The 27240-nt window shown below is 42.4% G+C and overlaps 1 protein-coding gene across 5 annotated transcripts in view; it reads right to left on the bottom strand.

The window, feature by feature from the left end:
* Window positions 1-27240, bottom strand: part of LOC103392844 (adhesion G protein-coupled receptor L1-like) — a 185543-nt gene that overhangs the window by 126677 nt on the left and 31626 nt on the right. For all 5 annotated transcript variants that reach the window (XM_017040474.2, XM_025064165.1, XM_008329582.3 and 2 more), the window contains exon 3: window positions 16764-16806. The gene's annotated coding sequence lies outside the window, so the exon portion shown is untranslated. The remainder of the gene's footprint in view (window positions 1-16763; window positions 16807-27240) is intronic.

The following is a 27240-nucleotide window of genomic DNA, read 5'->3' on the forward strand; positions in this document are numbered from 1 at the left end:
TCATTTTTGAATCCACCCAGAAACTGGCTGCAGAACAACTGCTGACTCCCAAAAACAAAAAGCTCCTATAGGCATGAATTCAAAGAACATTTATTCTCCTGTGAAATACACGGCCAGTTAATTTTCTCACTGCTCTGTTGGCCAAATAAATTCTTGGTCATTAGCACTCTGATGGCTCATGTTTCATAAGATATTACAGCCCGTAATGGCTGTAAATGGGCTTCCAGTCAGAGGCAAACAAAATGATTGACAGCTGCCTGTGATATACAGGTGGAGGCTGCAGCCAGAGACAGGAACAACTGAAAACAGCAGTTGATTTTTTTTATGGAGATGTCTGACAGCTAGTACTAGTTGCCTGTGTGGGAGTACTCACTGGTCTTTGTTTCGCAGTTCAGTCAGGGAACAGGTAGAACTGGGTACAAGTTTAAGACCTAAGTACTGTCATCGGTGTGATCAATGTAACAGTACTGCACGTAAACACGCGTCTATATGAGCCGTCCTTTTTACTGTATATGTTGGAATGTCTTCATCTCCCTACACCATTGTTTGCCAAAGACTGGGTCGCGACCCTCAGGTTTTTTTGGGGTCGTCTCGCATCTTTCCCCGGAGTTTATGAAAAATGTCTATTGAAAATTGGGAAACCTGCCCTACACCATCCAATGGTTGTGTGTGAAGAGCAGAGATCTGATTGGAAGAAGTTAATTATTATTGGCTATGATTCCAAGATGAAAAGGTCACAGCGGCTTCTTCAAGTTGGATTTTTGCACTGATTATAAAGGAGAAATATTATGCTACATTGGTTTCCGTGTCTCTACCTTTAAATGGTAATGAGCCACTGCGTGCCTCGCCCACCGCTTTTGTGAGGGATGACATGAAAACGGTAACACGTAACCATGGCAACTGTTGAGCAGTGAGACAGAAATGGCTGCCAGACCACACTGCAGCCAAACACCTGAGTCAAGAATGGACGTGAATGTCCTTCAGTGGATGGAGGTTTGTTTTGTTGATTCATCGTACTTTTATTCACCGCCTCACTGGCTTGTCTCTGACGGATGGTTAATAATGACAACCCACTTTCTGTGCTTACATAATATAGCTTGTGTTCTTTCAGCACTCTGCTGAATAAACAGCTGAAGTTAGCAGTGAGTTGAACAGGATAGCAGTCCGACAGTCAGCTCCAAATAAAAGATGTGGAGGATTCTCCCACAGGTAGGAGTGGTAGTTTGGGTGGAAGTAATCAGTGTGGGAGGTGGGATTAATATAATCACCCAGTTTGTTTCATAACAAATCAGAACAGCTCGTTTGGAGGGTCGTACGTGTGTGTTTTCATAAAAAGGCTTGTGTTCATTAGGCGCTGTGCTTAGGAAGCGGCTGTGATTAGCTTTTGGGTTATACATGTACAAGTCAAGCAAATGGCACATCTTCACACAAGTGGGAGTGGTGGGGGGGGGCACACAGTGACTTCAAATCAGAATCGCTCGTTATCAAGAGACTTTTTCAGATCTTGGCAGAATATAAAACATCTATGTAGTTGTCAAAAGGGAAGAAAAAGGCAGAGAAAATAAGTGATAGATAGACGGACAGACGGATGGACGGACAGTGACAGATAGATGGATAGATGGATAGCAAGATATTTGTAGGCATTAAAATGAACAAAAACAAAAGGGTTCTCATTCAGCTCAGGCATCCTTTGTGATTTGTGAGTGCGACCAGGTTTTTGCTTTATCACCTTCTCAGTTGGAGCAGAGTCTGAGGCAGGAGATTTGCATCAGCTGTAGTCGACTTGAGGGGACACTGAGTGTGATCACACCAAAGTTGTTTGGAGCAGTTCATTGGAGCCACAAGCTGTGACCGTTTCATTTAGAAACAAGAACAATGACATTTGCAATCTGAATAACAGAAAATAACTGCACTGAGACTGAGGGAGGGCCAAACGACAGAAAGATTTCTCTTGGCATAATTAGACTCTCGGACGTTACTGCAGACGAGCGGCTGGTCTTTCCAATGGACATGTGTGAGTACAGATTACAGACTCTTGTTTCACACCTTCTAAAACTAGACGAAGGAGTGAAAGTCGTACATTAGATTAGTTTGGATATGTTAGTAAACCGTGATGCAAAACATTGAAAAAGACACTGAGGGGAAACAAAGCAGTATCATACAGTATGTATTTTTCTAGGGTTTTTTAAAATGAGTGGAGCTTCAGGATTAGGCAGTGACGCTGAGGTTCTGATGGTTCACTGGACTGACTTTAAAAGTAAAAGAACTTTTTTATTGAGATGTTTTTTGAAAAATGCATTGCAGCATTTTCTGTGTCAGTGCAAAGTAGTTGAGAGACGAACTACGGCCTTAAAACAAATTAAACCTTCCATTCATGTTCCATACATTAATACGATGCATATTAATTTAACTGATATTTTTTACTACACTGCATTTTTTAAAAATTGGTTGGCCATTAGCTGACAGAGAACAACGTTTTACCGTCATGTATTAAATTATTTCATCCCATGCATTAGTTAAATGGGTAAGTCAGTCAAAACTGATGGAAATTTGATCCTGCAATGCTTTCACCCTCAAACAACAACGCTGAGAATTTTTGGTCTGTTCCAATTAACTAAAAACCGCGACTGCTACCTTTTCCATTAGTTCAATTCCACAAAGAACAAATGATGCAGCAATAGAGAAAAATGGAGGCAGGAAATGACAACACAAGTGTGATGTTTTTTTCAGTGACCCTACACAGGGACAAACACAGTGTGTCCTGTTTATCACAGCTTTATAATAGATTACTTTATTTTTCTGCTGTGTAAAAGCCGTTAATGTGCGTCAGCAGTAGGGAGTGTTTGGTTTGCATTAACAGCAACACTGATACAGAACAGCAAACAGTAAGGTAAAATTTGGCTTCATCTGCCTCTGTACGTGAAGGTCATCAAAATGACCTCTATGTTACAATAACAATGGAAACAACAATTTTTTAAAAAACTTTTTAAGAACCATAAACAAAAACTCACCAACTCAAAAACAGCTATTAATAACTAATCATTAACCACCTTATAGAAATATGCAGGAAATACCAACAGCCCCGGAACTTAAATACGTATGTTTTGCAACACCAGGACGAGGAACTAGATGCACGACTCTGGAATGTTAATGTGAATTTGTGTGGCTTTTTGATGGAGTGGTGACCTGCCCTGTGCGTCCCTAAGGAATTGTCTAAAGTCAGCAGTAATTGGCTTGAGGTTGACCTGTGACCCCTGAGAGGGTTGATGTATTTCACCTTTAAATTACGGAGGCTGCTAACAATCTGATATACAGTCATTTCTTCATGTACCCTGGATCCTACCTGTTTACATCTAATCTTTCAACCGTCGCCGCTGATGACCGAGGTTGTGAGTTCAACTGCCACTTATTTGCAAATTGCACTCTGGAACAGCAGACTATAATTTCATATGTGAAGCTTTCAGACATTTCCTCTTAACTTAAATATTCGCCTCTCTCTCAGTCTGAGGTGGAGCCAAGTAAGTGGGTGTTGCCATTGATTGGGTGAAATAATGTATTCTGTCTGATTGTGGGTCATTAATAAAACAGCTGATAACAATTGTACTGTCCACATCCTGCTGCAGCACCTCAGTGGAACACTTTGAATCTCCGTGTGTCTGCAGTGGTGCTGCGTATAAATAAACCTGTATTTTATTTAATCTACTCCTGAGGACACGGAGCAGAGAACACCCTGGAGAACGTTCCACGACAACTGAAGAGTAAATTCTTTACATCGGCTCTGACTTTTTCTTTTTCTTTTCAATGTTGACAAACCTTAATGTGTTGTGATTTTGACACTTGAGGAGCAACATCTTTGGTGGTTATGGGCATGTGTTTACTTGTCAGTCACTTCACAGTTTCTTTGACAGTTATTTGTCACACACACACGTCCGTGTCTCTCCATTTCTCTCCGAGGTTTATTCCCCTCATGCTAATGGACACCCCTCCTCCTCGTGTCTATCTAATCAAAAATCAATTAAAAACACCTCGCCGCCAAGTCTCCAGAGCCAAGCCTAGCTGAGGGTGGAAGAGAAACGCTTCCCGCACTCTCTCGCCCTCTCTCTCTCCCTCTCACTGTATCTCTCTCTATGGCTCTCTGCCTCTCCCTCCCTTTTTCCTCCAATGGTATCCTTCTGTCTAGCTCCTAAGCTCCTCCCTCCTGTCTACTGGAAGTTGGCAACATGATTTACGAGAACGGAGAACTTAATTTATATATTTTTTTCCTCTTGCATCCTCTCATTTATTTATTAGATTTTTTTTCTCCCAGCCGCCTCTTCCTGTCTCTGGCGTGGTGGGGAGGTGGAGGATAAAGGGAGAGAGAGGATAGGATTAGATGGAGAGTGGTCTCGGGGCAGACCAGTAGACTGGCAGGCCTGTAGACATGGAACAGATCTGTCCCACACTTAATGGCATTAGTGCCGTCCCTGAAAGGGGGAGGGGAGCCCAGCAGGGAGACAGGCTAACATATTAAAACTGCTTCTATACCAGACGCTTGTCTACTCCACTCAAACTCTGACTCCAGCCTGTTCTTCTGGGTGTATCAGTTAGTTGTTCTGTCTAAACTAATTGTTTAGCTGAGACAAACTCTTTTCAGTCTTGAAACTTTTCCAGCCGACCCAGTTATAGTATATCTCACAGATGCATTTCCACATCCATACAGTCCAACAAACAGTATATTTTACTCTGAACGCACATTAATTCAGACTGACAATTAAATAATAATGCATCTTATGTAAAACAAATCCCCAGAGCCAGGCTGGACAGGCTCATGTGCCAACTCTACCATCTCAGTGATGAAAAACTACAGTAACTATTTTACTTTCTCCCTCCCTCTCTTTCTTTTTTTTTTTTACAAGTAATTCACACTCACCCCCTTCCCACCAGAATTTTACACATCTTACCCATCAGTGTGACACTGGTGTGATCAGTGTCGTTTCGCTGACTGTCAGCACACCTGCTAAAACTAGATCCAAGCCCCACAGCTCCCTGAGAGGCTCAAATTACCCTCTCTTACCCACTTGGACAGCACACTTATTCTACACACTACCACTGTTCTTGTGGCACCGGGGATTGCATGCAGGATTTGGACACGAGGTAAGGGAATAAAAAGTATCCGGAAAGACAGCAAATGGTTTAAAGATTGGAGTCAGCAACAAAAGACCAGATAGAGGAAAAGAGTCTGACAAGAAAAGCTGGTTTGAGCCCTTTTTAAAGATGCGCATACCAAGTGCTGAGGAGCACGGAGCGGCCGGCGGAAGAGGAAGTGGCCTGGGAATGTGAGAGGACACTGACAGACAGGTGGAGCCGGCATGCTGCGTCTTTTGATGGATGGAACTGAGTGTTAGTAAATATACAAGGACCGCGCCCTCGGGCTCTTTTAGCTGTCTCAGCACAGCCAGTCTGGGATGGATGAGGGGAAGCGGTGCCTTGCCTTTAAGCAAAGGTTAACTTAAGACAATATTGTTGGGGGTCGTGAAAATATTACCAATACCTACACCTCTTGTCATGTGAGAGGGATTTAGCCACCTCTCTCCACTGAGGAGCAGGCAGGAGAGCAGGAAGAGGAAGGCAGACACTCACAGCCTGGGGAGTGGTTCCTCTTTATCTCCGTGTCACCGTGGCCACCCTGGCTGCTGCAGGTGTGTCAGGCAGCGGCTATAGAGAGGACTATCGATCCTACTCAGTACTCCTGCTGTACACAGCCGGGCCCTGCCCACATCCTCACACTCTGAGGAGAACTATACAGTGAGAGGCCATTGGAAAGGTCGCCCTCTGATGGAGCGAGGGAGCTGCAGCTGGCTCTGCATACCTATTTAGTGTCTCGATTGACTTGTAACCTTATTAGATTATAAGTCAATCCACATTCTCCTGCACTTTCAGTGCAGCACTTAAGTGTAGTAATTACTAACATTGCCAAGGAAAAATCACGACCTTACAGTCTGATATGAGTACATTAGAGCTGTTTACACTACTTATATGCAGAGAATATAAATTATCAGTGCGAGTTATTATGTGTAATTGGTTTAAAGTGATGACCGTGAGGACCTAATGTTACTCAACCGCCATTTCTCTAATAATATATCTTTTTCTGAAAAGCGGACACCTCGTTATTGATATCATTGGGAGAGCAGCAACATTCTGAACGCAGGCGGCACTGAACTCAGGTTGATGTTTTATGTAAATGTGAAACAGAGCGTGTCTCCACCACACAGCTTTGAAGAATGAAGACTTCAGGATGAGCTCACTGGGTCTAACCTAAGACGAGACTGTACGGTCCACCGTTCCAGGAACTCTGCTGTAACTGTAATATTCTTTTTACTACTGTTTAATTTGTATTTGTGCATTTTTTAAAACTTATTTTGGGCAGTATTTTGATTATTATAGTCAATATTTATTTATTCTCTACTCTTCTAAGAACTATTTATTTGACATGACTTGCAATCAATCTTATTCTATTTACACTTTGTTTTTTTACATGTATGTACATTTTACACGTATTTACTTCGTGCTGTTTTTTAAGTAATCTTCAATATGTATATGAGAAATGTATCTCAGGACAGACATGCCTGACTCAGTATTGACAACAATATGGGTCATAATGGTGTGAGGGTGAACTGGTCTTATCAGAACCATTCAAACATGAATGAGTTTTTGTAATTTTCTTTTGTAAATTCCAGTGTAAATTTCACTTTCTTCTATTTAAGAGTCATTTCCCAGCTCATTTTAAAACAATGCCACAGTGAGATCATAATTTGCATCATAAAATATTATTTACTGAGAGGCTTAGCATCTCATTCAAAAGACTTCCAAAGACCCTCATTACTGCTTGATGAGCACGTTTTATTCTATTAATGTGTTAGCTCACTATGCACTGTGTGATTAGTGTAAGTTATTACTTGTAATTTATTCTCCGTTTTGTTGTTGTTGGTGGGTTTTTTTTTCAGACACTGCTTCTAAAAGTGGACAGTTGGAGTTAGTTGAACCGTTATCCACAGCTGTATGTGTTTAGCCTGCAGTTAATTCTGGATGGGAGTGAATGTCCATTAAATGTAATCTTGTTTTTCAGTCCAGCACTCAAACCACAACTTCAGAGAATTGGCCACCGATGAAGACATCATCCATCATCCTACTGACGCTCTGCCAAAACACTTGGAGATAAATATGGAGCCTTTTCAAGTTGTACCGGGCGCGGAGAAACCGCACTTTAAACATTTGACGAGTACTCATAATTTTCGTCAATTTCTGCAGATCAAAAGTCTGAAAAATACTATTTTTTCTTGTACATCAAGCAGAACTCACTGTGTCAGCAGTACCCTTAGCACATTTTATCCAGCGTCATTATCTCCCATTGTCCTGCGGCTGCTGCTCTGTGTCTGTTTGTGCATACAGTATATACTCAGTGCTGCTCACCTTCTAAAAACAAAGAAAGAAAACCAAAATGATCTTCTTAGAAATGCTAGTTCTTGGCTTAATAAAATAGTGAATTTAGAGTTGATCCGAGGAGCCCACTAGAACAGCTATCCCAGCATCGACAGTACTGTTAACACAAAAGCATCTGCTTTAATCAGATTGCCCAGCTCTAAAAGGTTTTATGTACATGGGTTCCTCTGCTGGGCTCCAGAGCCAGACTGGACATTGTGGCCCTTCTGCCAGACCGGCTCCGATACTGAACTGGCTGATAAAATCCAAAGACTCATTGGTGTCTTGGTTTGCTGCTACAGGCTTACATGTAAGACGATACGATTTAGGTGCTTTGAATATATGATTCAATCAGGGAGCACTACGCAGACGCAGACACGTAGCGAAACATTTTCCACACTGAAGGAGATGTAATATTCAGGATTCATGGTCCGCATAAATGCATTCACACAAACAACACAGGGACTGTGATTTGCTTTAGTTCTCCTCTTCCTCACTGCACACCTACACATCAGCTCATGGTCTCACACTGAGGAATTCATCTATCAGTGGTTCACTGTGCCCCACAGCAAGTGAAGGCTGCAGTAGACATTGATCAAACTGACTTCTAACATGAAGAAGTTCAAAATCGCACATTTGAAATCCCTTTACTGCCAGTAACTTCTACTACAGTGGAATAAAAGGGAAGCTGAAATGCAGGCACACAAACAACCACACACACAGGCACGAGCACATAGATCTGGACGTGAGTATTTGCATAGACACAAAAAAACAATAAAAAAAGTTGACAACGCTCTTTGACACTCCTCACCGGGATTACTGACAAGGTAAACTCCAGTGAGTTATGAAAAAACATCCTATGAATCATTTGTGTTGGGTCGGGTTATTGATGGTCTTGTTAATTACAAAAAATATTTTCTCTGGGATATAGAGAAAAAAGTAGTGCAATGATTGTTTTTTTCACTCAAGACCTGGACAACCAAACATTACATCGATAAACTCCCAATCAGCCACAACATCCTTTGATACACAATAAAAATGATCGTGTTATTTGTTGCAATGAATCGACACAAATCCATTCCTATTTTACAAATACATTTTCCTGTTTCTCATTGGCCCCATTCAGCTGCCATTCCTGAAGTTTTTACAGTTTTATCAAGTTCTAATGAAGGCAAATTCTTCTGTATTAGTTTTGGCAGTAAAAAAAACTTAATTTACAAAAAAAGGGAATAAAATGTGTGAGGGACAGAGGTTTTCTTTCTTTTTTTTTATTCCCTGCCAGTTTTCCATGGAGGCTGTCAGACTTTCTCAAAACTCGAAAATAATTGAAACCCGTGTTCCTCTGTCGAACACACAGTGTGTGTTTGGATTCAACAAAAGTCAAGGAAACGCAGCATCTTCCTGCGCAGCAGCTCCAGAGTTATTAGCCTTTGTTCAAACTGTTTTGCATATTCTGCCTCCTTTCCATCCCACGTAGATGTTAATGCACTCCCACACAAACAGATCGGTGTGAACAGGGCAAACATATTTTCTATCTTGCACACACACACAAACACACGTATGAGCACACACACATAGCAGGAGACACTCTTTTTTTTTTTGCTGTCTTTTTCTGAAAATCATTAACAACAAGTACAGCTGGCCACACATGTTCATACACACACACACAGTTTACCAGAAGTGCATTACAGACACACACAAAAACATATAGAAGATTGTATTTAATATATATATATATATATATATATGTGTATGTATACACACACACAGAGAGAGAGAGAGGTGCCTGAAGTACCTCTGAGACTCCAACCACATCACAGTTTGCTGTATCAGCTGAAATGGGATCTATCCCACAGATCCCGTTGTACCGCTCACACATACTGATGTAGCCTGATCTCCTGTCAGAGAGACGGCCTGTAGGGAGCGAGTCTGGGGCTTACACCGCAGCCTCCAGAGAACATCTCAGTCTAAACCTCGGCGCTAAAACGACAGGGGAACAATGGCTGACGCAGACAGTGGGGGATATCACGGACCCCAGGATGCTGCATTATGGGACCGTTGCCTTTTTTACTCTCCATATATGACCCTGCCACTCATCAATATTTACACTAATCACTGCTCAGTGTACAGCTTCACCGCTGCCTGAAAATCACTGCTTTTCTTTGACAGGAAACAGGTGCAATGTGGTGATACGCCTGAGGACATGCATAAATGCATGCTAACACACACACACACAACTATGTGAGGCGGTATACAAACTGTGTGTGTCTGAGCAAATATATTTTAAATACAATTGTATTTCACAAAGTTGCTGTACATCTGTCCTTTAGTTCATTTTTGTTTCTAGTGTGATATGTTGAAGTTATCAGAACAGTACAGTACAGTACAGTACAGTACAGTACAGTACAGTACAGTACAGTACGTGGACTTTTTTTTACTTTATGACAATTACTACTCCAGTTTCTAACGTCTTTCTAATTTCTAAAATTTGGGTAATTAAAGCTCAAATGTTGTGCCTTTGTTTGAGAGGTTAACTTTAAAATGTTGTCACTGTTGTGAAAAAAGTTACTGTATGTTTTCTCCAGTTTTCTGTGACTTCAGACAACCAAAGTCTGTGCCTGAAAAACGCAGAATTTGTCCTTTAAAATTCAAACATTATTTCAGTGACTCTCTGAAGTGTACTGTGCATTTTGGTCTCCCAAATATATTGCCATTTTTAAGTGAGAATGAGTAAATGTGGAGTTATTGAGGAATTGATTGTTGGTCTCCTCTGTCCAGTGTGGCCGTCCTCCCATTAATCTCTAATGCCTACAGAAGGAGGTACAGATCCATCTGGGGCCCTGCAGCAGACAATTGTCTGAAAGACTTACTGAATCCAAATCCATCCAAATTGAATTAGAATCAATGTGAAACATACACACGCAGGAGCATCATTGGATCAAGTGACTTGAGCTGAAAGAGTGACTGTAAACGGAGGAGGAGAAGGAGGCAGCTGATTGGATGCCTCCTCTTCAGGCTGTCTTTGTTTTTCCTGGGCTTCAGGAGTTCATTACTTCTGCCTGTTCCTAGTTTCCCTGCCAGGTTTACACACAAACAAACACAAAACAGAAGTTTTTTCAAACGACTCTGGAGCAAACTCCAAACTTTGAAGTTTTAATATAAGAGCCATTTACTCCCTAGAAGGAGCAGGTGGAGTACTAGAGTTTAGAGTCGAGGTGGAGAGGAGAACAAGAGGGTGGCAGCAAAATAGAGGAGAAAAAGGGGACGGGGGGGAGTCGGGTGAGTATAGCAAGAAAGAAAGCAATCATGGATGATGAGCAAAGGCACAGCTGATGTGACTGGGCTGCGTGAGTGAGAATCAGATGGGTGACAGTGAGTGGAGATGAAAGGCTGTATGAGAGTACAGTGGAAAAAATAACAGGCGTATTACAGTGGCACTAAAGGAAGGTCACTGACAAATGGAAATACCAAGTGATTGATATGCTCGTCACTGCAGTAAAAGCCACAGATGCGAGTTTGGGAAATGTGCTACCAAACCTAGAGAGGAGTCAGCAGCAGATTAGTGAGTATTAGATAGCCAGATTTGGTTGACGGGAAATAAAGAGACACTTTGGATGGAGCAAAGCTAAAAAGCAGAGCAGGATACAGTGGGCGGATGATTTAAGTAATTTTCAAAGTGATACAGTTTGTAGGCAGAAGGGAGCGAGTGAGGGGGTTGAGATGGTGAGAGTTGATAGTATGGTGTGAAATGAGAGGGATTTAAAGAAAATATGAAATGAGGAGGTGTGGGTGGGGTGGGGGGGGGCGAAGGGGGTGAGGTAGAGATAGAGATAGAGATAGATAGGTTGGCCTGGAGTAAGACACAGTTATCGGCCGTGATCGATCTGGACGGCTGATGCCAAATGGGGGGTGTAATGATGGGTAATGATATGTGTTTATGTGTGTGTGTGTGTGTGTGTGTTTGTGTCCTAGATCCATGAGAGACTCACATTCACAGTTTCATTAGCAGAGCTTCACAGAGAAGGTTCCATTCACACCCCCATACCAATCTATAAATATTGAACACACATGTCACTGCACTTTCACAGTCACTCTCCACCAAGGATTCTTCGCCACACGTCTCTTTAAGGTCCCGACCCAAAATGTAAATACAATGTATTTCTCACACAAAAAAATATACTTCTAATATGCAGTAGTATAATGACAAGCAATATAAAATATGGTTGTGTTCTTATTTAGTGTTTAATTGAATGACACAATACTCCAAATACTACATTCTGCGGGCAGAAGTCAGAGTACACAGAGATACTCTCGCACATGTACAGTAAGGCTGTGACTGCTGATGTTCTCTCTGTTAGAGCAGGGGTGGGCGAACTCTCTGGCTCACGGGTCAAACTGAGGTTCAACACTTGACTGGCAGGCCGGTTCAGAACTGGTTGGATGTAGAATGCCAGGCAAAATAATCTGAATAAAATGTACCAGATTCAACTTTCAAAGATAATTTGGCACATTTTAATGTCTGCGACCAATCAGTGGCATCGATTACACTGTACCAGTGTTTGGCGAAAGGTCAGTGGGGCATATCTGGCCCACGGGCCATAGTTTGCTCCAGATTTGCTCTAGATAAACGTCCTATTGACCACATGGAGTTGTTTGTGTTTTAGATCAGACGAAGTCCATCACATATTGTTGAACATCTTGAATTGTTTAAAGAACAAGAATGATAATTATAATAACAATTAAAAACGAAACAATTGAAAGGTATCATTTAAGCATGAACACAGAGTAAACTCAGTGTGTTAAATGTTTGATTTTTAAAATATTTTTCACTAAACGGCTGAGTGGAACACTGGATCACTTGGTGAGTTGTCTAAGAGCCAAAAACCAAATTATAGAGTTTAGTTTTAATTGCATTTCTACAAAGTGTATCAACCTGCAGAGGGAATAGCACAACCTGTTAGTGATTCATGTGAATCCAAACTATTTATTTCTCATACAGTAGGATATCTCTACCAATTTGTTGACGTGTTTCATTTTTACTGTCTTCTAAGTGTACAGAATGTTCTTTACCATCTGCTTCAGGCACACACAGGTTCACCTTTGACCCCACCACCTGCCCACACTGACTCTGACTTCAACATTTCTTCTCTGACCCCCATGAATTCTCTTCAAATCTGATCCTCTGTTTTTCAAATTAACCCATCTAACAGGCATTGTTTCCGGGGAGTGCAAAATTCCCACTGATGTAACACATTGTATGCTAAGACACACACACGCGCGTGCACACAAAATGACATGTTTATCTGCGTGGCGCACATCCTTGGCAGACCTACTGACTCTTAAACAGTTTCCACAGCAACACAAAGTGGTTAAGAATAATGTATTCTGCTATGGCTAGGGATGATCATCCAATTCTGTTTCCACGTCAACATGAGGCTCCTCGAGATGCCACACTGATACATTAGGAACATCGAGCTGAAGAAGAGGATAACAGCACTGATGAATTTGGGTTTGGGAGGGGAAAAAAAGAAAGAAATTAAGATGATTTCATTTCAAGTGCCATGAGATAAGATGAATGTTGATATCACACAAACGAGCTGAGTAGTCATCAGTGACCATAACTATGGAAACCACAACCATCCCAATTCAAATGTAGGCCAGAAGAAAACTGTCTGACAACCTGACAAACTTGAAGGCCGACAGAGGCAGAAACAGCAGAAAGTGAGCAGATGCTTCATAATTGTTAAATAATTCAAATTTTCTTTGGGGATTTTTTTTTATTTATGTGAAAAGTTTGAATAAAAAGCAACAGCAGTGTTGTACAAAGAGGAATATTTTTTCTGGATTTCTTACTTTTTAGAGGAGCAAAAGGAGAGTTGTCATCTGCAGATACTCCAGGTTGCAGTATTGGTATCAGACATGGTATTGTAGTAGTAAGCCATTTGTTTTCCAAAGCTAAAGTGCCAGTAATGTAACAGTAGGACTGACCCCCAGAACCAATCACAGCTTGTAGTTTCATTAGGATCAGTGACAGGAATAATGGCGTTAAATTAAATGGGCCTGGTAACAGTGTTTTCAGTAATGGTTAGTTTAACTAATTAAACCAGTTACTATGTTGAGCCAACGTGTCGCTGTTTTCACCCATGGTTTTGAGTCATTTAGTGGTGATTGACTCACCTCTGTATGGGTGTTTCAAATTAAAAAACGCTCTTTTCTCAACAATTAAGACAACTCAACATGAGTCACGTGTAGAAAAAAAAAGAATCAGCAACACGGACGAAATCTGACAACCGTCTTATTAACAACAAGCTTACAGTCAGATCATGAATTAAAGAGATCATACATCTAAAGACTGGTGGGGATTAAAATATTCTGACAATGGCTGACTGTCTCCGCGGTGTGACTTTGTGCCGTGCTGAGCCGCGGAGATACGACAAACGGAGAATAAATAGAAACAGTGACATGAAACTGTCATAATGAGCTCAATAATAGGACTGTAATAGCTCGTGGAGGTGAGAGATATTTTTCATCACCGGCTGAAGCAGTCACTTTAATACTCTCTCGCCCCCCTCTCTCTCTGTCGTCGTCTCCACATGCTGCCGTTTCTTTGAGATTTCTTCTTTAATTACAGCTGTAGTAAAGCTGTTTTGTGTAACAGAGATGAAATGTGGTTTACGTGGTGCAGAGGATTGATCATACGTTGAGTAATCCTTGCTTGTGCACAGCTATTTACAGAGCCGTGGTAATGAGAGACGGTCAAAGTCTCAGCATGCGAATAAATGGAGGAGATTTTTTTTTTTTTATATCGCGCCACCGTACCTGAACAGTGTCTTGTTCTTTTGGCCTTTGAGCACGTGTTTGGAATCAAAGGGTGAAGCTCCACAGTGAAGGAGTTGTAAAAATTTAACATCACATGAGAGATGAGCGAATAGAGGATGCTTTAATTATTGAGTAGAGTATACTGCAGAGCTGATGACTGCTCCGTGAATCGCTCCATAAAAGCCAATGACTCCATCAGTCAAGTGCTGCAGAGGAACGCTGCGGCTAACTTAGCATCAGTTGCTCCCATCGGTTAGCCAATTGAAATGAGCACAAACATGCAACAAATACGACAAATATGAAACATTACACAGGCTACGCCATGGTAAATTCATAAAACATTACCATGTGATTATTCAGAAGTGAAACGTAGGTGTAGGAAAAGGAAGTGCTGGAATGGAAGAAAAAATATTTATCATGGAAAAAAACTTTGAGATTATATAATAATGAACCTCTCAAACTCACTCTCTGATGTCGTTGCTCAGAGCAGTGTGTTTTTCAAGGAGGAGATATCACAGCCTGGAAGTACTGAGGTGATTAAAAATAACTGTTTGTTGCACAATTTGCACACAATCTCCATTTGCATAAGTGTAACTGAAAGCTAACGTAAGTCGACTGCATTCTCTTTCAGAACAAGCTCAAAAATTAATAGTCAGCTTGGATTACTGCAGTGAAATATTTTTGTGTGAAGTGAAAACGTCCAGATTTTCAAACACTGTCGTGGCCTTTTTCTACTCATGGCATAGTGTAACCAGCAGCTCACATCACTTGTGTTACTGTTGGCTGAGTTTAACCCAAGGATCAGAAACTAATCTCAGTCTTAACATTTTCTTTATTTGTGCCACAGCGGGGAGACTGCACTGACTGGTAATTTTGTTTTCATTGTTCTGTTGAGTTTTGCCTAAGCAGCAGCTGCGGAACGTTCGATGATGGCATCTGCATAAGGCAGTGCTGCAGAAAAACAACAGGTTGGGCAAAAATACAAAAGATTAAAATGGGAAACCTGTGTGTGAGTAAAACAAACAATTGAAATCTGAAAGTGCACAAAGTTAAATTTCCACGAAATTAATATCTATAAAATTAGTGAATGTTTTAACTGACTTCAGATAAAAAGTGACAACAGTTAGCATGTGTCAGTTTGCACATGTTAACAGGCTACCTCAGTACTAGCACGCAACCTGATTCGATGCAGACCTTTTCCTGAAAACGACCTGCTGAGAATCCAATTTAAGCGACAGTACAGGTGCCGCGTACACTGAGCATCATCATCATTATTTCCTCTCTCCTGCTACTTGTCCTCACAACTTCACAAGCTGTGCCTAAAAGAACACTGGCGTGGACAAACTGGCAAGTACGAATGAAGAAAATAAATGAGAGGGAAAGGCTGGTTAATGAGAAATGCTATTTTTACTGCTTTGATGTCGCCCATCCACATAAGCACACAGCTTAGACAAAAACAAATTAGAGATGTCGACTGCTTCCCAAAGACATTAAAAACATATTAGCACAACAACCATTTGAGACTGTGTCCACAAACACGTGCATATCGGCGCGCGTGTGTGTGTGTGTGCAGTTTGCCTGTGAGTGTGCATTTCAAATTCAGAGAAAAATATCTTTACTTATTTATTATATATATATATATTTTTTTTTTTTTTTTTTTTTTGCACTTGTCCAGACTGGCTGGCATTATACATTTCACTGTGAGCACATCTTCCTTATGGCTAATAGTAAACAAAATATCAGCATAATGACACCATAGTTTCTGCACATCTAAATGACTCACAGGCATACTGCCATGAATCATTTCCCTGCTGAGTGCTGTATAGAATACAGATCAACAACATCGACGTGGTGATGAACAATTCCATAAAGATCTGAAGGCACTTTGTTTTAGCTTTGAATCTAGTAATGATAATAATTTTTCTATCTCAGATACCATCAATCTCAACGTGATGCTGCAGGATTAATGGGAGGTGAGGGGGTGGGGGGTGCGACAGCAGTGGAAATGACAGAGAAACCTGAGGGAAAACTTAAAGCCTGGACAAAGAAAGATTTATGGTCAAAAATTAGCAAAGACTTGTGGTAAAATGGCTTCACAGTATCTGCATGAAATATTATTTTGTTCCAATACCTTAGGGAAAAAATACAACCCAGATCTTTAAGCATATAAACACCATGTTATTGCCTGTATAAGACTTAATTAGAGATTGTTGGCCGCCTGATGCAGCCCAAACTAACGTTGCAAACGAGGTTGAATCGTACTCAGAACGGCCCACGTGCCCATTGAGAAACCTACTACTGTGACCCACTAGGCTCTTCACATATTTGCCGAACAACTACCAAGAGTGAAACAAACATTAGACCTAACTAGTAAATGTAATACCTATTAGAAGTTGAACGTTACTCACTTTCTAAAAATGTAAAACCACGGTTAGCCTAATGGCTACCAAGCTAGCATGTCCAGGTGGGATAGAGAGTTGTCCTACCTTTCAGCCAGCTTTGGTCCCAGGTCTCACGTGCAAATGGTTCCTGGAACATAAGTAAAAGAAAGACAGAATGTTAGTCTTAAAGGTAGATAAATATGGGTCAGGACAGCTTAAATAACCAAACTTTGCACAGAACTGACACAGAAAATGCTCTGTACAGATGTACAGATTTCTAGCTCACCCGTTGATCCACTGAGGGACTGAACGCTGTTTTCTGTGGAAGGGAGGTTTTTTTTTTTTTGTCTGCGACCTGCTGTTGTTTCAATGACTCATCATTCACAGGTATGGAAAACCGTGCTTTAAATAATCCTTTCTGCATGACAATCTCATTTTGGTGACGAGACCCCAACATGAAAGAAAACCCAGAAACAACAACTTTATCTCTGAACTCTGACAAGATCTCCTAGGCCCTGAAATTTTATTTATTTATTTTTTTTTCACTTTTTGACAAAAGATTTCAGGCACTGACAAGAGCAGGTAAGATTGAAATTAAAATTGTAACCTTCATTTGCCCTTACACAATGAGAGGTTGACCCAGGGCTGCCCGCTCTTTCACACAGCCTTCAGAGTTGAAATAGCCTTTCATTCAAACATAGGAAACATTTACTGCAGTGGTTTTTAGATGGTCCAGGCGAGTCAGTAAGTTGGAAGAAACAAGTTTGTTTTTTAAATGTATCCATAAAAAATAAATCAAAGAAACAAAACACAGGTCATTTAGGCAGCTATGAAACGTGAGGTTCACTGCAAATGTTTATGACACATTTAAATAAACTCTGTTGGGTTTTACATGTCACTTTAATTTCACAGCTTGCTTGCTAGCCGCAAATCAACATAACAGCACTTTTCTCTTTAACGAAGAAGATCTGGTGTGCAATTCCAACTGCATGTGGCCGTACGCGCAACATACACAATGCATTTAAAATTTACTATACTGAGTTTTTATTTTTGTGGAAAACTGATTTTGTTTGTCCAACATAATGATTGACAACCACAGGGTCACGTCATAGGCATTTATTTATTTACATTATTAGATGTATGTGTAATGTTATTTGATGGCATGGGACTGTCTGACCCAGTGCCAATATAAGACATTGTAGTCTGCGTAGCAGTGAGATTAGGAAGGGAAGAAGAAAGGGTTTGGGAGGAAGACAAAGGGTTAACAAAGCATTTATGACATTAAGGAAGCAGTAATGAGAGACACTCTGAACTCACCCTGTCTCTCATGAAAAGCAGAGGAGACAGGATAGATGAGGTAAGATTGGTTAAAATGAAGAAAATAGAAAAGGCTGCAATAACTGACCACTGACTCTAGACCACAGTCAATATATCTAAATGGATTTTAGCTGCGCCGCGATAGTGGAAATGCTCCTGTGTGCCTACAGTGCTCACACAAACACCTTCAAACACACACATACACAACAAAACAAACTCACAATTGGTTTAATTCCACCATCCGGCTTTAAATGTGAGAATAGAAAGTGACATTATACACACACAGCGCTACGGATTCGTGCCTGCCTGCAGCTTCATTGGGTAGGTGGGGGCAGCAAGGTTGCAGGCTGCAATATTAAACCATCAATCACCCCCCAAATTAGGCATTTTACATCACACCAGCACTTACAGCTCCCTCGATTTCTCCCACAGGTGGGGTCCTAGCTGAGGAAAAAGAGATTACATCACAAAAGCAATGATGGTGCAGCAAGAGCATGAATACGTTACACCATCACATAAATGCAGAGCATGGGCGGAAGGCGGCGGCAAAATAATAAATCAAAATGAATATTATCAAATCAAGCAATTATTCCTTTACTCCGAGGTGCGTGGAGTATGCATCTATGCAGGAAGTTTGGCGTTCAGTGCTTCTTTGTAGCAAAGCAGCACAGACCGGGCAGAGACAAAGACAAGTGATTTGTAAACAGCTGTTGACAGTATCTCATTACACTGAGCAGGTCTGGTCGTGTGCGTGTGTTCAACACAACAAACAGCTCATTTCAATCAGTCGGGGTGGAAGAGACTGCATCGCGTCCACTCTGGCGTTTCTCATGTTTTGATTATAAAAAACATCTGGGGCATCAATGAGCCGGGAAGCCATTAGCGAGCACCAAGGAGAGCAAGCAAAGACAGCAGAACAGAGGACAGGAAGGAGTGAGAGATAAGGTAAAAGAAGACGTGAGGAAGGAAACGGACAGAGAAGAGAGAGAGAGAGAGAGAGAGTGGAACAGAGAGGGTGAGCATAAATGAAGCATGAAGTTGCATTTATCCCAATTAGCAACTGCAGGGGTCTTGGGTGAGAAGGGGGAGAGTGTCCACCCCTATTAACAGTGTTTACTGACATGCCTGCTGATTACAAGCTTGGAGGGAAGCTGACTGCACAGCTTCCTCTCTGTGCTAATATAAAGAACCATAAGTCACAGCAACAGCAAAACTCCACCGCGGAACATTTATTTCTTCTTCATATGTCGGTGTTCTGTGAGATTGCTTTAACGATAAACACTCATGGGTCGGTGACTTGAGACAGTTGACTTCACACCAGAAGGTCAGAGGTCAAACCCCTTTTAGACCAATTGAAGATTGAGTTGATGACTGACAGATGACAGTTTTTTCAATCGTTTACATTTAAGAGCAGCTAATTAGTTTCAATGTATTGTCATCAGATTACTCATTCATTTAAATAGCTAAGAATACGCCGGCAGCTAATATTTCTGTTCTGCCCACCTGTGGCATTTAAGGTCCCATTCAATCCCTCCGACTATGTCTGTTGCTCTCCGTTGTGTGGGCGGGATAACGGCAGCGATGGAAGCAGGTAATTAAACGGGTTCACTGCCTGGTCTGCAGCAAAGACAGACCCCTGCTGCCTGGTCACATCCTCTGACCACAGCGCCACCTCTGACTGTCATTAGGAAAAACAGGCATTTCCTTTTAACCTGCTGTTTATCAACACACACAGCAGTACACAGGTGGATTTTGGACACACACACACACACACATACATCTGAAAGGGTGCTTCAGTACTTGTTGTTTTGACCTCCAAAAGAAAATTGCTTCCTTTTTTTTTTTTATTTTTGGTCTAAAACAGATCATTGTGGGAGATGGGTGCAGCTGGGTAATGCCTTACCCCCTCCTTTCTCTTCCTTTGTTTCCGACTAACAGCGTGCACTCTGTGGACGTCAGTCAGCGCAATGACCAGACATTAGGGTGAATGGCTAAAACACCGCCCACAGCCAAGTCACCGAGGTCTGGACCTCAGTATTTTCATGGTGCTTACAGCTACAGTTCATGGACTGGCTGCCAAAAAACAATGCATCTTTACCCTGGTTTGAAAACATTCTTTGTCTCATTTCTTATTCTTTTTATTTTCTGTGCTGGTGGCTGGAGTTTCAGGACATACATTACACTATATTTAACATACTGGTCCTGTCTATGTACCAGAGAGACAGATATAGCCAAGTGCTTAAATATATATATATAAATGAACTTGTTTAAATATCTGCTCCAAAACCTTTTCTTTTTTATTGTGGAAGTTCCTGTACCAGCAAGTTAATATTCTATACACTGTTAATAGGATTTAGTGCAGTCAAGTCTGACAGTGTTGTTGAGATAACACACAACTGCACTTCTGACCCTAATGCATAAAACAATATATAACCTCAGCAGGATTTGGGTTTAAAGAAGGGAAGAAAAGACAAAAATGTCTGACTTCCTACAAAAGAGGAAAAAAGACCGGCAGCAGAATATCTTGACAAAACAAGAAGAAGAACATGTGTGTGACTTAACAAAGGGCTTAGAAAGGAGAGAATGGTAAAATATATGAGAAATGGAACCAAAACGACTGAAAAAAAACAAATGAATTAAATGGACAGAGCAAACACAATGTGACACCTGAAGCCTGACATTATCAACAGCACAGGATACAATTGTCCAAGTCGTCGCTCCACCTTCACCTTGTTCTATAAGTTTGACCTACAGCAGCCCACGTGTCAGCTCCACACACACACCAGCCTACCTGAAGAGAGACACCTGGTGGTGAAGAACAAACAACCTACCACCAAACAGAACTCTCTATCCCTGCTGATTTAACTGTGCATTGCCATTATTTGTTCCCCCAAACTAGGCCACATTAATCAAAATGAAGTACTGGCTACAGCAATTATGGGTGTGATTTGCACATAGCCTGCTATCAGCCTTATACACCTTCTTCACCGTCTCGTTTCTTTTCTTCCTTTCCTTCCCCTCGGCCCTCAGTAGGACTGGTGTGCTGGTGGAGCCAAACAGACAACAGTTGATTATGGATGAGGTGCCAGCTTTGCTAGCTGATCAGCTGCTTTTGTGGTTTGTAGAGGGGAATGAGACCTCATATTACTGAGCATGGATAATTAAAAGTCACCTCCAGTAGAGAGTGTAATTAGAAATCAATTTAATCCTGAACACAGAAATAAAATAGACTGCACACGGGAATGGCTGATAATGACAGCGTCCGAGAGTAGATATTGTAGTTTTCCTACAAACAGCTATTTTTGGCATTTTTGTTAATCATCCTTAAAAAAAATAATTTAATAACAAAGCATCAAATGGACTGCAGGAACGGGGGAGATTAATCAGTAACTCCCCATGGGTTCCCCTGAAGAGTTAATAAACGGATTAAAATTAATGTGACAGGATGCATACAGGACACCATTATTCTTTGAGGGAGGAGGCAGTCGTGATAATTGTGATGGGATGTTCCCATTAAAAAAACTGTCTCATGGTATGGGCCCGGCACTAAATCAGCTGACACAAACTTCTGCTCCGGTCAAAAACCAGTCGAATCATTGGGCTCTTAAAAATCTGATCCGTCATGACTACTCAGTGGGTCCTTTTGATAAAGCCAGACAAGCTGGTATTACACCAGTGAGCCCCAATCAGAGCCTGCAGCCGATCTATCACGCCGTTATCTGTGGAAAAGGTATATTACCTGGGGCCCAGACAGCACGGATGCATGGATATGTGGAGCCGATAGCAGAGCCGGCTGTCATCCTTCTGGGCTGATTAATGAGGAGCTCGGCCCAGTGTTTAATGTGTTTAATATGGGCCGCTGACGAGGCCGTCACACTGACGGAACCAACCCGTCTCTGTGACTGATGAAGACACCTGCAGCTTTCCTCGTTGGCTTTTATAGATACAGTACTATAAGATAAAAGTTTAAAAAAAAAAAACCATGATTTTAAACAATATTGTCGAATCCATTTTTCTTTCCAAATGCTGAATTACATTTTGTAGACGCTGTAGAATGAAAGGAGACCAGTGTGGTGACTGCCAACTTCACCGTCCAATAGGACTCCACTGGCATGATTTACTGTCTATTTTCAACAAAATATTTAATTTTACAAAATGACACAGAAAATGTGGAACAAAGGCAGACAGAGTCATTCACTTCATGAATTAACTATTACTGTAACTACCAGTGGTTTCCCATGGACATGCATTTAAACAGCGTCTTTAAAACCATTGGTCGGCTTCAGGTTTACTTTGTGGCTACGCTGTGCTTCTGTAGTTTAAACCTGTTTGTTTCCTGGACACAGTTTATTCTCACACTCAGTCCAATGGAACAGTGAAGCTGTCGTCTTAGAGACAGCAGCAGATAAAGCTGCATCTTATGGGTCTTACCCAGATGGTGGGACAGAGACTTCAGTCTTTACTAAAGCTGCAGCGTGTGATTTTTAAAGATTAGTCTCAGTTACTTTCAATCCAATGTCATTTGAGTTTACCATATGCCAGTAAGACCTTAAGGATCCATGCCACTTTCTTTGTTTTCTAAAAATAGCCATGCTAATAACGATAGGGGTGAGGAGGAAGCACAAGTAACACTACACTACAGAAACACGACGCGTACAGTAAGAGAACGGTGCGTCTGCGAGAGGCTTCAGATTGGGATTCTACTAATGAAGAACCTTCAGCTTGGGACTGAGTTCAGCTATAATTTACAACAAAGTAAAGTAAAGAACATTTACCGTAGTACACACATATATATATGTGTGTGTGTGCAAGAAACGAAGCAAGAAACTGAAGAACTGACCTTCAAAAAACAGGTGCTCCTTTTATGGATACATATGACTTGACTTTTCTATTGGCCATGTACTGTACATATATACTTTTTCCTACCGCTTACTACTGCTTTCATGTACGAGTACAAGTACAAGTTGCACCAGAGTATCAGTCAAGTTTTGGTATTTTCCCTCTTTTGTTTGATTAAAGTATTTAACTACAGTCATTCCCACTGGCGGTCCGTCCATTCAGAGACAGGCAGCAGGAGTCCCACTGTGGATCTGTTTTCATTCTGTACAGGAGGTGAGGAGGGAGCCATACGTTGGGCTCCGTTCTGCAGTTGTTATTAGCCAGAGCTTTTTAATAGAAGGCTTTCACACCTTTCTGTGCAGAGAAACCCTGGATCCCTCGCTCGCTCTAATGAAACAAACAATATTGTAGCCCCTCCTTCTCCCTCCTTTTGCCCCCCGCCCCAATGACGTCTATTACTCGCTCCACTCTCTTTTACTTTATTTCAGCCCTCCTACTCCCACCTGCTAATTTTCTCTCTTCTTTCTTGTCTTTCACTCTCCTTCACTTTTAGCTGCCTTCCCACTCCTTCCAAGCACATTTCTATCTCTCTTTTCATCTATCACCTCCTCTGCAATGTTCTCATTTAATCATCCCCCCAAGAAATATATTCACCTCCAAGCAACTGGGCTGCTATTAGATCATATACTGTGTTGTTACAGCTGTTATCATGGGCAATTCCTGTACTCTCTCCTGGCCAAAGAGGGGAAAGAATCCACAGTTCACACACACACAAATAGAATATATATATATATATATATATACACACATATATATATATATATTTATATATATATACATACATATATATATGTATATATGAGCTCTTATTTCACCACAGCCTTTGTTATTACAGATAAATACATATGTGATGATATCCTACCGAACATCCTCTCCATACACAATGTTTTTTCACACTTGTGTCATGTGACCTCCTAGATTTAAAACGTGTACTGTGCGAATGTTCAAGTCTGAAAAGGTTATGTTACAGAATTTTTCTGCTGAGCTCTAAGACCAATATTTTACATTACATGTTCAGAGAGGGAGCGACTACAAGACTCAAGCGCTAAGTGCTTATTGAGTCACTCTTACATGTGTGGGTTGGAATGAAAATGTCATTTTCCAGTCCAGGGTCCAACATGGAGCTCCACTGTATGGGCTACGATCCCACAGGGAGTCTCCCCCTCTCCATGTGGTTGGTACAAATCAAGCCAGGGAGCTGGGGGGGGGAGCAAGGGTGATAAAGGGGGGGGGGGGGGGGGAGCAAGGGTGATAAAGGGGGGGGGGGGGGGGAGCAAGGGTGATAAAGGGGGGGGGGGGGGGGAGCAAGGGTGATAAAGGGGGGGGGGGGGGGAGCAAGGGTGATAAAGGGGGGGGGGGGGGGGAGCAAGGGTGATAAAGGGGGGGGGGGGGGGAGCAAGGGTGATAAAGGGGGGGGGGGGGGGAGCAAGGGTGATAAAGGGGGGGGGGGGGGGGGAGCAAGGGTGATAAAGGGGGGGGGGGGGGGAGCAAGGGTGATAAAGGGGGGGGGGGGGGGGAGCAAGGGTGATAAAGGGGGGGGGGGGGGGGGAGCAAGGGTGATAAAGGGGGGGGGGGGGGGGGGGGGAGCAAGGGTGATAAAGGGGGGGGGGGGGGGGGGGAGCAAGGGTGATAAAGGGGGGGGGGGGGGGAGCAAGGGTGATAAAGGGGGGGGGGGGGGGGGGGAGCAAGGGTGATAAAGGGGGGGGGGGGGGGGGGGGGAGCAAGGGTGATAAAGGGGGGGGGGGGGGGAGCAAGGGTGATAAAGGGGGGGGGGGGGGGAGCAAGGGTGATAAAGGGGGGGGGGGGGGGAGCAAGGGTGATAAAGGGGGGGGGGGGGGGGGAGCAAGGGTGATAAAGGGGGGGGGGGGGGGGAGCAAGGGTGATAAAGGGGGGGGGGGGGGGGGAGCAAGGGTGATAAAGGGGGGGGGGGGGGGGGGGGAGCAAGGGTGATAAAGGGGGGGGGGGGGGGGGAGCAAGGGTGATAAAGGGGGGGGGGGGGGGAGCAAGGGTGATAAAGGGGGGGGGGGGGGGAGCAAGGGTGATAAAGGGGGGGGGGGGGGGGGAGCAAGGGTGATAAAGGGGGGGGGGGGGGGAGCAAGGGTGATAAAGGGGGGGGGGGGGGGGAGCAAGGGTGATAAAGGGGGGGGGGGGGGGAGCAAGGGTGATAAAGGGGGGGGGGGGGGGAGCAAGGGTGATAAAGGGGGGGGGGGGGGGAGCAAGGGTGATAAAGGGGGGGGGGGGGGGAGCAAGGGTGATAAAGGGGGGGGGGGGGGGAGCAAGGGTGATAAAGGGGGGGGGGGGGGGAGCAAGGGTGATAAAGGGGGGGAGGGGGGGGTTCACTCACTCCCTTCACTCACTCCCTCCAGACTGGTGTAATGAAATATCAGCTCTCTGAGAGACTTGTTCTGCCTTCAGGGTGGCTAGCTAGGGCCCAGTTTAAGTTTACATTATGGACAGAATCCTAATGATCCCGGGGCCTGTCCTGCTACACTGGGATTTGCCGTTTTAATATATATGGATCTACTTTTTTTTTAATTATCTTCATGTCACGTTACACGCCTTTTTGCACCGCCTGTGAGGAAAGACAGAAAAAAATCCTGAGCTGCTTCTCCCACAGCAGCCTTCGACAATCAAATCCCACTCTGTACATTTGTTCACACATGCACGTTTGCACACGACAGCAAACACCCTATGGAGGTAGAAATAAACACGCATTCTAAATTGCATATGCAACAGCAGCGGAACACATGTAAATCAGATGAATAACTTTTGTACTTAATGCATGACCGAGACGCTGATGAACTTGAGACAAGCGCGTCAGGCACGTGCAGCCGACATGAACGAGGAGCCATTCTTCACGGTGAATGAAAACACCGGCTCCAGGTTTAAACAGAGCCACTTACAAACAAAGAAAAATGCAGATTCTACAACCTGCAGCGCGGCACTTACGTGTGACTAATCCAGCAACACCAGCAGATAACGTGTGGGCACACTTTAGCGCAATGTAAAGATCGTATTCGACTTTCAGCTCCCAGGTGATGGATCATAACAATAATCACTGTCAGGCTGGGAATGAAGGTGTTTCTCTTACAGAGGGGAAGAAGGCAGAACTATGGTAATTATGCTGCCGTAATGGAGACGGTGCCAAGTGAGAGTCTAATGAGCTTACTGAAGTCTACAACTGAGAATTGATTACTGTTGGAAAAAAAAGTTACACTTGCAAGAGATGGAAGAGGTGAGCTTGACTCCATTGTTGTGCACTTAATTGACAAGGACACGTCATGCACTTAAATCCACAGTGAGCTATTAATAATGGTATTACCAACAACAGACCTGCACACGGGATACTCTAATATACAGTATACGTATATGAAGTGTTTTTCATTTGTCACTTGTTGGAAAGGAAGAAGGAGTCTGTTCATATTCTTAACGCTGAATTTATTTTACACTTCTCTCTCTCTCTCTCTCTCTCTCTCTCTCTCTCTCTCTCTCTCTCTCGCTCTCTTCTGGCTCAACAAAGGTAATAAGATAGAAGTCTTCAAATCAGCAAAGAAAATGAGGATGTCTGCCCTGCGCTGTCAAAAAGTCACAGAAGAAGAGAAATAACAAAAAGAAAAAAAACATATCACCCTGAATATTAGGGAAATTAGCTTGACCTCCATGTCTCACCCTAGATATACAATAATTTAGTCAAATGTGTACAAAGAGACATTATCAAAATTATTCAAATTCAGTTAAATTATTTATTACAATTACCATGAGGGATTTTTATTATTTTCCTACTTTATATTTTAGGAAAATAGATTTGAACAGTTTGGAGATTTGAACTGTTTTCACAGGCAAATATTTTGAATAAAGCAATTCAGTTAATTAGGCCTGGAAAAACTAAAGTTAGAAAAGAGAACAAGGGTTTATATTTTCCTTTTTTCTAGAAGTGACAAATTAATTGTTCGCCCAGTAATTAAAGGTACTAATAAGCTGAGCCACTCCTGAGTTTTCGTGATATTCCAGGTGTTCTGAAGCAGATGAGGATTCACATTATATATGTTTCTGTATGTTTGCATTGTCTTCTTTCCTGTGAAATGATCCCAAAAAGACAGCCATCTATTAGATTGGTAAACAGACTCTTCCTCAACACCTGCAGCCACACAAGTTTCTTCACCATTTTTCTCACACATGCGTCACTCAGTAGTTTTGCCATCTCTTTCTAAAGTCATATGTTTATATTTACATTTTCAGTCAGTGAAATAAAAATATATTTCTTTCAATTAGAAAAAGCAAGTGATGAAGGGTCTGATTCCTGGTGGCAGTAACCATATGGACACGAGGGATACAGCTCTGGCAGGAAAGCTGGAAACAGATGCCG

Source organism: Cynoglossus semilaevis, chromosome 17 (genome assembly GCF_000523025.1).
Source record: "Cynoglossus semilaevis isolate Cse_v1.0 chromosome 17, Cse_v1.0, whole genome shotgun sequence".
In the NCBI taxonomy this organism is placed as follows: Eukaryota; Metazoa; Chordata; class Actinopteri; order Pleuronectiformes; family Cynoglossidae; genus Cynoglossus; species Cynoglossus semilaevis.